Below are 11,175 nucleotides of genomic sequence, written 5' to 3'. Positions count from 1 at the left end.
GGTTGCTGTGAGCTAGGTTGATGCCACGGCACCCTAGCCCAGGCAACAGAGGGAGACTCTGTCTCAAAAAAAAAAAAAAAAGAGCACATGGCCTCAGGCAGGCATGGGCCTGCTCTGTGACAGGGATGACCCAGATCTAAGACCTTCTAGCCAGTCCCCAGGGAAGACTTGGTGTCTTTGTTGGCAAATACATGAACTTTCTTAAGGGGAAATGGGTCCCAGACTTTTTGGTTTCATTTAGGTTTCAAACGAGCTAGATGGGGGACCTTCCAGGCTCCTTGCCCACAAATCCCTCCCACACTGTGGTGCAGCAAAGGGAATTTAAGGAGCCCTATTTCAGTAGTTGGGACACAGCACAATTTAGGGAAAAGAGGATAGGCTTTAGAACCAGGAAGAGCTCCCTTTAAATCCCAATGTTGCCACTCACTAGCTGGATGATGTAGACAAGTGACTTAACCTCTCTGAATTGCAGTTTCCTCACCTATAAAATGGGGATAATAACTGTATTACCTTATAAGATTGCTGAGAGGATTGAATTAAATAGTGCTTATAAAGAACTTAGTATCTGTTAAACAGGAAATAACTAATAAACGATACCATTATTATTATGTTTGCCACAACAAAAAACTGGAACAACGTAAATTCTATCAGTGGGAAATTGGTTAAATAAAGATGTTATATCCATGTGTACAGCAGGACACTGTGCAGCCATTAAAAATTATGATACAGGTTCATGCTTGATGTGGACAAGCTGTTCATGTATTTATTATTTAGTAGGAAAAAGCAAGTTACATATCCGTATATATACTATGACTTGATGCTGCGTTTAGATGCAAGTTTGTATAAGTGTATACAGATGTATGCATAATTATATGCATAAGTACATAGAAAAATATTTGGGATAAGACATACCAAACCACGTGAAGTATCGCAAGAATGGTAAAACAAACCCCACGTGCACTGACTATTAAGTCGGAACTAACCGATGAGTGCACAAGTGCACAGAGGGAAGTAAAACTCAGTGGAAAGCAACTGGGGTGGGGGTGGGGGAAGAAGAGGGGAATAGACCAACCTAATGGGTATTGTGAACACTATTTGGGTGATGGGCACATCTATAGCCAGGACTCAAGCATTACAAAAACGATCCATGTAACCTTAAACATTTGTACCCCCTTAACATTTTAAAATTAAAAAATAAATAAATTGGAAGAACTCATATAAATTAAGCCTCAGAACGTGACTTTAAAAATTGAAAAAGATTCACCAAACCATTGATGGTGCTTATTGCTGCAGGGTGGGTACATGAGTAGATTCTTTTTCTTTCTTTTTATCCGTATTTTAAAATAATGACCATGTGTGACATGTGTAATAAATAATAATAAAAGAAAAGATAAAAATATGTGGTCCAGAACAAGAGATGAGATCTGTCCAACACAACATCTCACTGTGTGGCCTAACCCCAGCCCCAGGCAAATTACTTTCAGCCTCAGTTTTCCTCTCTGCAAAATGGGTCATTGTAAATGAACTGAGATAATGCATGTAAAACCCTGAACTTGGTGCAGGGCACACAGTGAGTCACTAGTGTTTAACAAGGCATTTGATCCAGGGCTCCCAAATCCAAGTGTGTTACTGTTCCCAGCCCATCGAACTGCCTGCAGCTAGGGACAAGGCCTATTTCTTCAGTCACAGGAGTGCTCCCTGCAGTGTGGTAGAGACCTCATGTCTCTTCAAAGATAATGACTGGCAAGAAACTGTCAGGGGGAGAGAGAGAGGTAAAGAGACTTGGGAGGCAGGAGAGAGAGTGTATATCCTTCTGAACTGTTTGAAAAAAACCTTTGACTTGTTCGTGAATTTCTTTTAAGGTTTAAAAATATGGGAATAAAATTATTTTAATAATTTGCGTTTTTCTTTTGTTTTTTGTATTTTTACTGTATCCAAGGTCCGTTAGAGCAACCTATACAAGCAACAGGCTGCATACACTACCAAGGAGGCTGCTGTTTGCAGCCATTGCACACCGGGCCCCCATGAGGTATTTTAATAATTTGAATTAACGAACTATTCAGTTACTCCTTCAGTAGAAAGTTCTTTTCCTTCTGTAGAGCATGGTTTTTCTCTGTTTTGTCTGAGGACCATTTATATTAGCACCCTGCCCCCGCCTTTCCAATAAATTAGAATTTCTGGGCCAGTGAAGGAGGGGGAGACTGCTTAGCCTCACTTTTAATTAGCTCCCCAGGTACTTCTTAAGGACATCAAAGTTTAAGAATCACTGCTTTATGAATCCACTGGCATATCAAGTGCTTAGAAATGTTACCTTCCCTTTAGTCTACCTTCACTGAGATGGTATTATAGTTCAGTAGTTCAAGCGCATCCACCCGTGACTCTGTCATTATTTACTGTGCAAACTAGAATTATTCACCCTTGTAATCTTGTGGTCCTACCAATACCAATGGTCAAATGCTGCCTCAACTGGTTAAATAAGTGTAATGGAAAACTAAGTAAATGTAGAAAAAGAATGAGGAGGCTCTTCCCATTGTACTATGGACTAAGCTGTAAGATATGTAAAGTGGAAAAAAAAATCAGTATTCAACAATGTGTTTTAGTCTGCTAGCACGCGTGTAAAAGAACCTCCACCACACACACATATACAAGATATACACGTGTAGGCCGGGCACAGTGGCTCACGCCTGTAATCCTAGCACTCTGGGGGGCTGAAGCAGGAGGATTGCTTGAGCTCAGGAGTTCAAGACCAGCCTGAGCAAGAGCAAGACCCCATCTCTACTAAATGTAGAAAAAATTAGCTGGGCATGGTGGCATGCCTCTGTAGTCCCAGCTACTTGGAAGGCTGAGGCAGGAGGATTGCTTGAGCCCAGGAATTAGAGGTTGCTGTGAGATACGACGACACCCCTGCACTCTACCCGCGTGACAGAGAAAGACTCTGTCTCAAAAAAAAAAAATACACATATATATTTGTACATGCAAATCTCTGTATATGCAAATCTGTATATGCAAATCTCTGGAAGACTATACAAGGAAGGAGAGGAAGGAGGGGAGGAGTTGTGGTTACCTCTGGGGACTGGGGTGACTGGGGACGTGAGAAAGACTTTTCACAGTACTGCACACCCACCCTCGCTTTTGAATTCTGAACCATCTGAATGCATTCCTTTTTCAAAAATAAATTAAACTCGAATGTAAAAATATGCTGCCTGGGTGTGCTGTCTTTGAGCTGCTCTGAATTCACCGGCCTCATTCTCAGCTCATCCTAGCCTTTTATCTGAGGCTCTCCACGAGTCAATCACTGACCTTGTCCATCCACAGAGGCATTTTGATCAGACTGTTAAGCCAGACAACTCCTCCCGCACTTAACATTCCAGGCCAGAGGCAGCGGAGAGCACACTTGCAAAAGATTCCATGATTTTAGACTTTGCCAAGAAGCAAGAGGTCAGTGTGCTTATGTAAGTCAACATTGCTTCTCAAAGGCAACGTGCTCAGGAAGGCAAGGCACACTCAGCCTGGCTCAGTCTGCGGCAGCACCATGTGCACGACCACAGGCAGCTCGGAGGGGGTCGAGAGGGAGGGAACTGCGTCCCAGCCCTGCTGAGGAACCCTGACTGCTCCTAAATTGATTGGCTTAAGTAAAAAAGAGAAATCTATTGTTAAGAATAACAATAAGGGTAACATATGGTGGAGATATTCCACTCCTAGGTTTTTACCCAAGAGAAAAGAAAATATATATGTCCATACAAAGACTTGCACACGCGTGTCCAAAGCAGCTTCATTTGCGACAATCCCAAACTGGGAACAGCCCAAATGCCCATCAATAGGTGAGTGGATAAACCAGTTGTGGCATATCCACACAAGGGAATAATCCTCCACGATAAAAAAGAAGGAAGTACTGATACATGCCATGACATGGAGGATTCTAAAAATAATTATGCTGCGTGAAAAAAGCCAGACAAGAAGAGTGCAGGCTGTATGACTCCATTTATATAAAACTCTAAAAATGCAAGCTCACCTATTGGGACAGAAAACAGATTAGCGGTGGCTAGAGATGGCGGGCAGAGAGGGCGAGGAAGGACAGATTACAAAGGGGCAGGAGGGACTCTTGGGGGTGATGGATATGTCCATCATCTTGATTGTGGGGATGGTTTCCTGGTGCACACATGTGCCAAAACTCATCAAATTATACACTTTGAATATGTGCAGTTTGTTGTATGTCAATTATACCACAACAAAGCTGTTTTTAAAAAAAAAAATCCTGGGGTATCATATAGAACTCAAGGAACAGGTTATGCTTTTTGGATTAAAGGAAATAAATGTTCTGTACCTTGATTGCAGTGGTAGCTACACACCTATATGCTTCTGTTAAAGCTCTTCCACTTGTATGCTTCAAATCAGTGTGTTTTTGGTACATAAATTATACCTCAACAAAACTGATCTGTTAAGAAACAGGACATATCTGCGCACATGTGCAACGCCCACGTAGAGAGCGGGTCAGGCAGCCAGCCCAGGAGCATCTGGCGCCCACCTGCCGCTGCCGTGAGGATGCTCTCTCCATCTCTCTCTTTTTCTCGCTCTTTCACTAACCTTCCCTGCTAATTGATTCCTTTCCAGTTCTCTGGCCCACAAGGCAGAACGTTCAGTTGCAGATACTTTCTGAGCTTTGTATCTTAAGGCCCAGGCCCCAAAAAAAGAAAGGAACTTCTCTCTTAGTCAAGTTGCGAAATTCATGGGGAAGGATTCTCATTGGTCCATTTGGGTTAGATGTTTAATACATTCAGAAATGTATTTTTAAAACGCTGAGACGCACCGGCAAGCACCTGCTAGGCCCTGGGATGCTGTGGAGAGTGAGACTGATGAAGTTGCTGCCCTAGCGTGGCTTAGTCTGATGGGGGGACGATACACAGCAAACAAGCATCGCCACCTCAAATCACCATCAGCACTTTCAAGGACAAAGAAAGAGAATGAGGGGCTAGAGGGTGACTATGAGGGTGATGGAGGGGCATGGGATTATTCAGATGAGGTGGTCAGATATGGTCACCATTGTAAAGTGACATCCAGTGGCATTTAGTATTCATACATGCACAATGTAGTGCAACGACCACCACTATCTAGTTCCAGAACATTTCATCACCCCAGAAGGAAACCTTGTATCTATTAATCAGTCACTTCCCATTCTCCCCTCCCCCAGTCTCTGGCAACCACTAATCTGCTTTCCATGAATTTGCCTATTTTGAATGGTTCCTATAAATGGAATCATATGTGGCCTTTTCTGTCCGGCTTCTTTCACTTAAAATGAGGTTTTCGAGGTTCACGCATGTTGTAGTGTGTATCAGTACTGCATATCTTTGTGTGGCTGAGTAATATTTCATTTCATAGATATGCCACATTTTGTTTTTCTATGCATGGGTGGTCATTTCCACCTTTTGGTTATCGTGAATAGTGCTGCTACGGACATTTGTATGCAAATTTTTGTTTGAACACCTGCTCTCAATTATTTGGGGTATATACCTAGGAGTGGAATGGCTGGGTCATAGAGTAATTCTATGTCGAACTTACTGAGGAGCTGCCAAATTGTTTTCCGTAGCAGCTACAGCATTTTACGTTCCCATCAGCAATGTTCCAATTTCTCCATCTCCACATCCTCATCAGCGCTTGTTATTTTTTTCATTATTATAGCCATCCTAGTGAGTACGAAGTGGCATTTCATTTCTGTTTTATTTGCATTTCCTTAATGACTAATGATGTTGAGCATCTTTTCATGCCCTTATTGGCCACTTACATGTCTTCTTTGAAGAAATGTTTATTCCAGCCTTTTGCCCATTTTTAAATTGGGTTGTTTGCCTTTTTGTTGTTGAGTTGTGCCTAAGGAAATCATTTGAAATCTTAAAAATATGTAAACGTAAAGATGTTCATCACAGTATTATCTACAATAGTGAAAAGATTGGAAATCACACTAATGTCTAACAGTAGGGAACACAGAGACAGTCTCCGTCCTCAAGAGGCACTCTGTCTTGTTGAGAAGGCACAAGAAAAACAATAAATTCAGTAAGTTCCAAATTCCAGGTATGCACAGAGTGCAGCTCAGAAGACAAGTGGGGAGGGTTTCAGGGAAGATGTCCCCGGACAGGTGAAGAAATGCGAGGTCAGTGTGTGCAAGGCAGAAAGAACGGCACTCGTCGAGAGCTGTGAAAAAGAATAGTATGACTGAGGAACTACAAACAGTGTTTTGGCCTGTAGTGTAAGATTCAGTGTAGAGAGGTTGGAAGGAGCTGGAGCATTAAGGACCTTTTATGCTAAACTTTTACCTGAAAGCTTGGGGAACTTCCGAAGGAGGTGACGTGACCAACTTTGTGTTTTGAGAACATCACCCTGACAGCCACATGGAGCACGGGTTACGGTGGGGCCAGACTAGGGTCTAGTCAGGAGGCTGTGGTGAGACAGAGTGGACTAAGACAGTGGCTGTACGGAGATGGAGGGAAGACATTAAGAACGTAGCACCATTAGACTGTTAAGCCGCACAAGGGCAGAGATTAGATACTATGCCTATACCATAGTTCCTGCCTGCTATGGGTTGAATTGTGTCTTAGTTTGTTTAGCCTACTATTAGAAAACTCCACAAACTGGGTGGCATATAAACAGCAGAAATTCATTGCTCATAGTTCTGGAGACTGCAAAGTCCAAGATCAAGGCTCTGACAGATTCGGTGTCTGGTGAGGACCCACTTCCTGGTGCTAGACAGGGCTTCTCACTGTGTCCCACATAGTGGGAGGGCCAAACTAGCTCTCTGCGGTCTCTTCATAAGAGCACTAATCCCAATCATCAGGGCTCTGCCCTCTTGACCTAATCACCTGCCAAAGACTCCACCTCCCACTACCATCACCTTGGGGGTTAGGATTTCAACATATGAATTTGGGGGGACACAAACATTCAGACCATAGCAGATTGTGTTCCCCAAAAACAGATATGTTGAAGTCCTAACCCCCAGTGCCTCAGAATGTGACCTCTTTTGGAAATAGGGTCATTACAGATGTAATTAGTGTAGATGAGATCATACAGGAGCAGGGTGGACCCTTAATCCAATATTACTATCGTTCTTATGAGAAGACAGTCATGTGAAGACAGAGACACAGGGAGAATGCCATGTGACAACAAAGGCAGACATTGGAGTTATGCAGCTGTAAGCCAGGGAACACCAAATATTGCCAGCAAACCACCAGGAGCTAGGAAGAGGCAGAGAGGGATGCCCTACAGGTCTTAGAGGAAGCGTGGTCCTGCTGACACCTTGATTTCAGACTTCCAGCCTCCAGAACCGTGAGACAACACATTTCTGTTGTTTTAAGCCACACAGTTTGTGGCACTTAGTTACAGCAGCCCTAGGAAACTAATACACTGCCACTTACTTATAATGCTGTCCTGGCATAAATATTTATTTAGCTCAATAGACACCAACAGGTAACATTTCTTGAGTGCTTACTTGGTGTCAGGCTATGTCTTATATGTTTCACTCAGAACAAGCCATTCATACTTCCAATTCCCTGTGTAGAAGAGTCTATGATCATTCCCACTTTATAATTCAAGAAAACTGGCCGGGTGCAGTGGCTCACACCTGTAATCCTAGCACTCTGGGAGGCCGAGAGGGGAGGATCGCTCGAGATCAGGAGTTCGAGACCAGCCTGAGCAAGAGCGAGACCCCGTCTCTACTAAAAATAGAAAGAAATGATCTATATAGCTAAAATTATATATACAGAAAAAAATTAGCCGGGCATGGTGGCGCATGCCTGTAGTCCCAGCTACTCAGGAGGCTGAGGCAGAAGGATCGCTTAAGCCCAGGAGTTTGAGGTTGCTGTGAGCTTGACACCACGGCACTCTAGCCTGGGCAACAGAGCGAGACTCTGTCTCAAAAAAAAAAAAAGAAAACTGAAACAGAGTGATCAAGCAAATTTCCCAAGGTTACAAAGCTAGTTAAATGGCAGAGCCAGGATTTGATGCCTGGCAGGCTGACTCCAAGCTCTAGTGCTCTGAGCCAATACACTGTGCAGCTGTTCTAATAAACATTTGCTGAAAAGTTCAATGGATGGATAATAAAAATGAACGGATCAGTTTGGATTTGGTACTTAGGGTAAAAAGTGAGGATAACTCTCAGGTGTCTGGCTCACATGACTTAGCAGGTAAAGTATCTCCATTTATTGAAGCAAAAAAAAAGGGGAGGAGCCACGTCAGATTTGGGAGGTGGAGGTTGGAGTCTGAGAAAACAATGAATATGTTCTTGCAATGCTGAGTCTGAATCACCATAAGACAAACAAGCGAGATAGCCAATAGACTGTCGGACAGATGGGTCTGGAGCTCTAGAGAGAGATGTGGGTTAGATTTACAGATTTGGGAGCCATCAGTATGCTTAACATCAGGGGTTTGGAAGAGATCGCCAAAGCAGAATGTGTAGGAAGAGAAATGCAGACCACCCAAGACAGAGCCCTAGAGAACACTGGAATTCAGGGGGCAAGTGGAGAAAAATGATCCTTTACTTCCTAGAACTGGTCTGTTATGGAAAGGCCAAAAGTCGTGTTGTGGTGTGTTGAGGAACGAATAGAAAATGAACCAAAGGGTAAGCGTGTGTGCTGCATGTGAGAAAGAGAAAGAGATGGATTGATAGAATAGGTGCAGAGATGACTATATACAATGTTGTGCTGGAGCCAGCTTGCACTAAGTCAGAGTTGATCATTAAATTTCAGGAATTTTGTAAGCTGGCTGTTAGCCATTATTAAAAATTAAGTTGTGAAGATTTACAATTAAATAAATTAAATTAATAACAAAGGTCATAAATTCTTAAAACATTACTTCCTAATTATTTTACTACATTTTACTATTATCTATGCCCTTACATTCATTGTATCTGTATGGTGGAAATACCATAATGATGTGCCATGACCCATCATTTTCCAACTCTGTGTTCAGTGACATCAATTGATAGCTATAAACTGGCCATGGCAGGAGTACTTATATCATGGAAATTGGCAAATACTCAAGTCAGAATTTGATTTATTGTTTCATTGATTGTCTACTTAAGAAAGTAATAGAGAAAATGTTAGTGATGCAGATTAAACTTAAAAGTGCATTAAGCCTAGTGCAGTGGCTCACACCTGTAATCCTAGAACTTTGGGAGGCCGAGGTGGGAGGATCACTTGAGGCCAGGAATTCAAGACCAGCCTGAGCAACATGGTGAGACCCCCATCTCTACAAAAAACAGAAATATTAGCCAGGGCATGGTGGCACACACCTATAGTTCCAGCTGCTCAGGAGGCTGGTGCAGGAGGATCACTTCAGCCCAGGAGTTTGAGGGTGCAGTGAGCTGTGATGATGCCACTGCCCTCCAGCCCTAGCAACAGAGGGAGACCCTGTCTCAAAAAAAAAAAAAAGTGCATTATGCCTGTAGCTGTTATATTGTAAACAGCATTAAAAAAATTGAGGAATTAGTCTTCCAGTATTCAAACACTATTATCCAATTCTGCAAAGAAGTCATTAATATCACTGATAAATAAGTGAAGTTCGGACATATGTCTTCATTGTTTAATTTTCAAGTCCCTAACATAAAGGAAAATATCAACCAACATTTATGTTGGGTTTGTCAATTGCAACCGCTGGCTGGCTAGGACACAAGAGTTTGGCAAAAATCAACAAAAGCATTCTGTGAGAATCAATTGTCTATGTGGAATTTATAATAAAGAGTACTGTATATTTTATCATTTTTTAAATTGTGTGTTACACATGCTTTTTATCAGTAAAATTTACAGTAAGCTAATATGCATGCATATTGTGTGTGTGTATGTGTGTGTGTAGTCACACACACAATTGTTTTCTCCACAGACATTGTTAAACCTCCTGACTAGCTAAGAGGCAGAGCAGCCCCACTCCCACGGCAATAGGTCATTGGAGTTGAGGTAGTGAAGACCTCGGTGCTGAAGGGCTGGGAGATGCACCAGATTCACACAGGACAGAAGAATGACTTGGGGTGGGTCTTAAGGCCCAAGGAACTACCCGCATTGAGTGACGGGAGGATGCCATGCATGGAGAGGACATAAGCAATGTGGGTTTGTGGTTGTAACAAGCAGATGGTTAGTGACTCAAGCTGGTATCACCCAAGAGCAAAGGTCTGGGCGTGGCCACGGGGAGCTGCCTTCCCAGTTCCCTCTGGCCTGTGGTACAGGGGTCATGGGAGAATGAGTAGCCCCCATTTTTGAGGTCACAGAGAAAGAAATGTCCTCAGGGGACAACCTGGTTTCAGTTAATAATAATGGCTTCCACTTATTGAATGCAAGGGGCGTGTAGCACAGTGGGATGATCAGGGTTTCTGAGTTAGACCTTTCAGGCTAGAACCGGGGCTCTACCACTCACTAGACGTGTGATTCTGGCCAAGCTGCTTACCCTCTTGGAGCTTCCATGACCTAATGTGTAAAATGGAGAAAATAATCACCTATCACTCAAAAGATAATACACTTAAAACACTAAAAACAGTGCTTGGCACATGGTAAACTTTTAATAAAATTGTAAACATTATTGTGACTATGTAAGTGAAAAAACAAGATACAGAATTATATAGGCCAGGCACGGTGGCTCACACCTGTAATCCTAGCACTCTGGGAGGCCGAGGCGGGTGGATCGCTTGAGGTCAGGAGTTCGAGACCAGCCTGATCAAGAGCAAGACCCCCTGTCTCTACTAAAAATAGAAAGAAATTATCTGGCCAACTAAAAATATATATAGAAAAAATTATCTGGGTATGGTGGCGCATGCCTGTAGTCCCAGCTACATGGGAGGCTGAGGCAGGAGGATTGCTTAAGCCCAGGAGTGGGAGGTTGCTGTGAGCTAGGCTGACGCCACAGCACTCTAGCCCGGGCAACAGAGCCAGACTCTGTCTCAAAAAAAAAAAAAAAAAAACAGAATTATATAATTACTATTATACACGGGGGAGCGAAAGGAATGCATCATAATGTTAGTAACGGTTGTCCCTGGATGGAGGGACAGTGAGGTTTTTTTTCCCTTCACTTCCTCTGTATTTTCCAAAACTTCTACAATAAGTTTATTTTAATTTTCGTTCTGGAAAAAAAGTCCTTAAATCAAAGAGAGTATATAGGAAGGGAAATCTTCATTAAAAGAAAACAAGCCAGTGCTGTTTCAGGACA

At 42.8% G+C, this 11,175-nt stretch overlaps 1 pseudogene; it reads right to left on the bottom strand.

Moving 5' to 3' along the window:
* Nucleotides 1–1,926: 1,926 nt before the first annotated feature.
* LOC123636253 lies at nucleotides 1,927–2,048 on the bottom strand (annotated as a pseudogene).
* Between the last annotated feature and the right edge of the window lie 9,127 nt (nucleotides 2,049–11,175).

Source organism: Lemur catta, chromosome 3 (genome assembly GCF_020740605.2).
Source record: "Lemur catta isolate mLemCat1 chromosome 3, mLemCat1.pri, whole genome shotgun sequence".
NCBI lineage: Eukaryota > Metazoa > Chordata > Mammalia > Primates > Lemuridae > Lemur > Lemur catta.
This window is presented reverse-complemented; position numbering and strand designations above follow the sequence as displayed.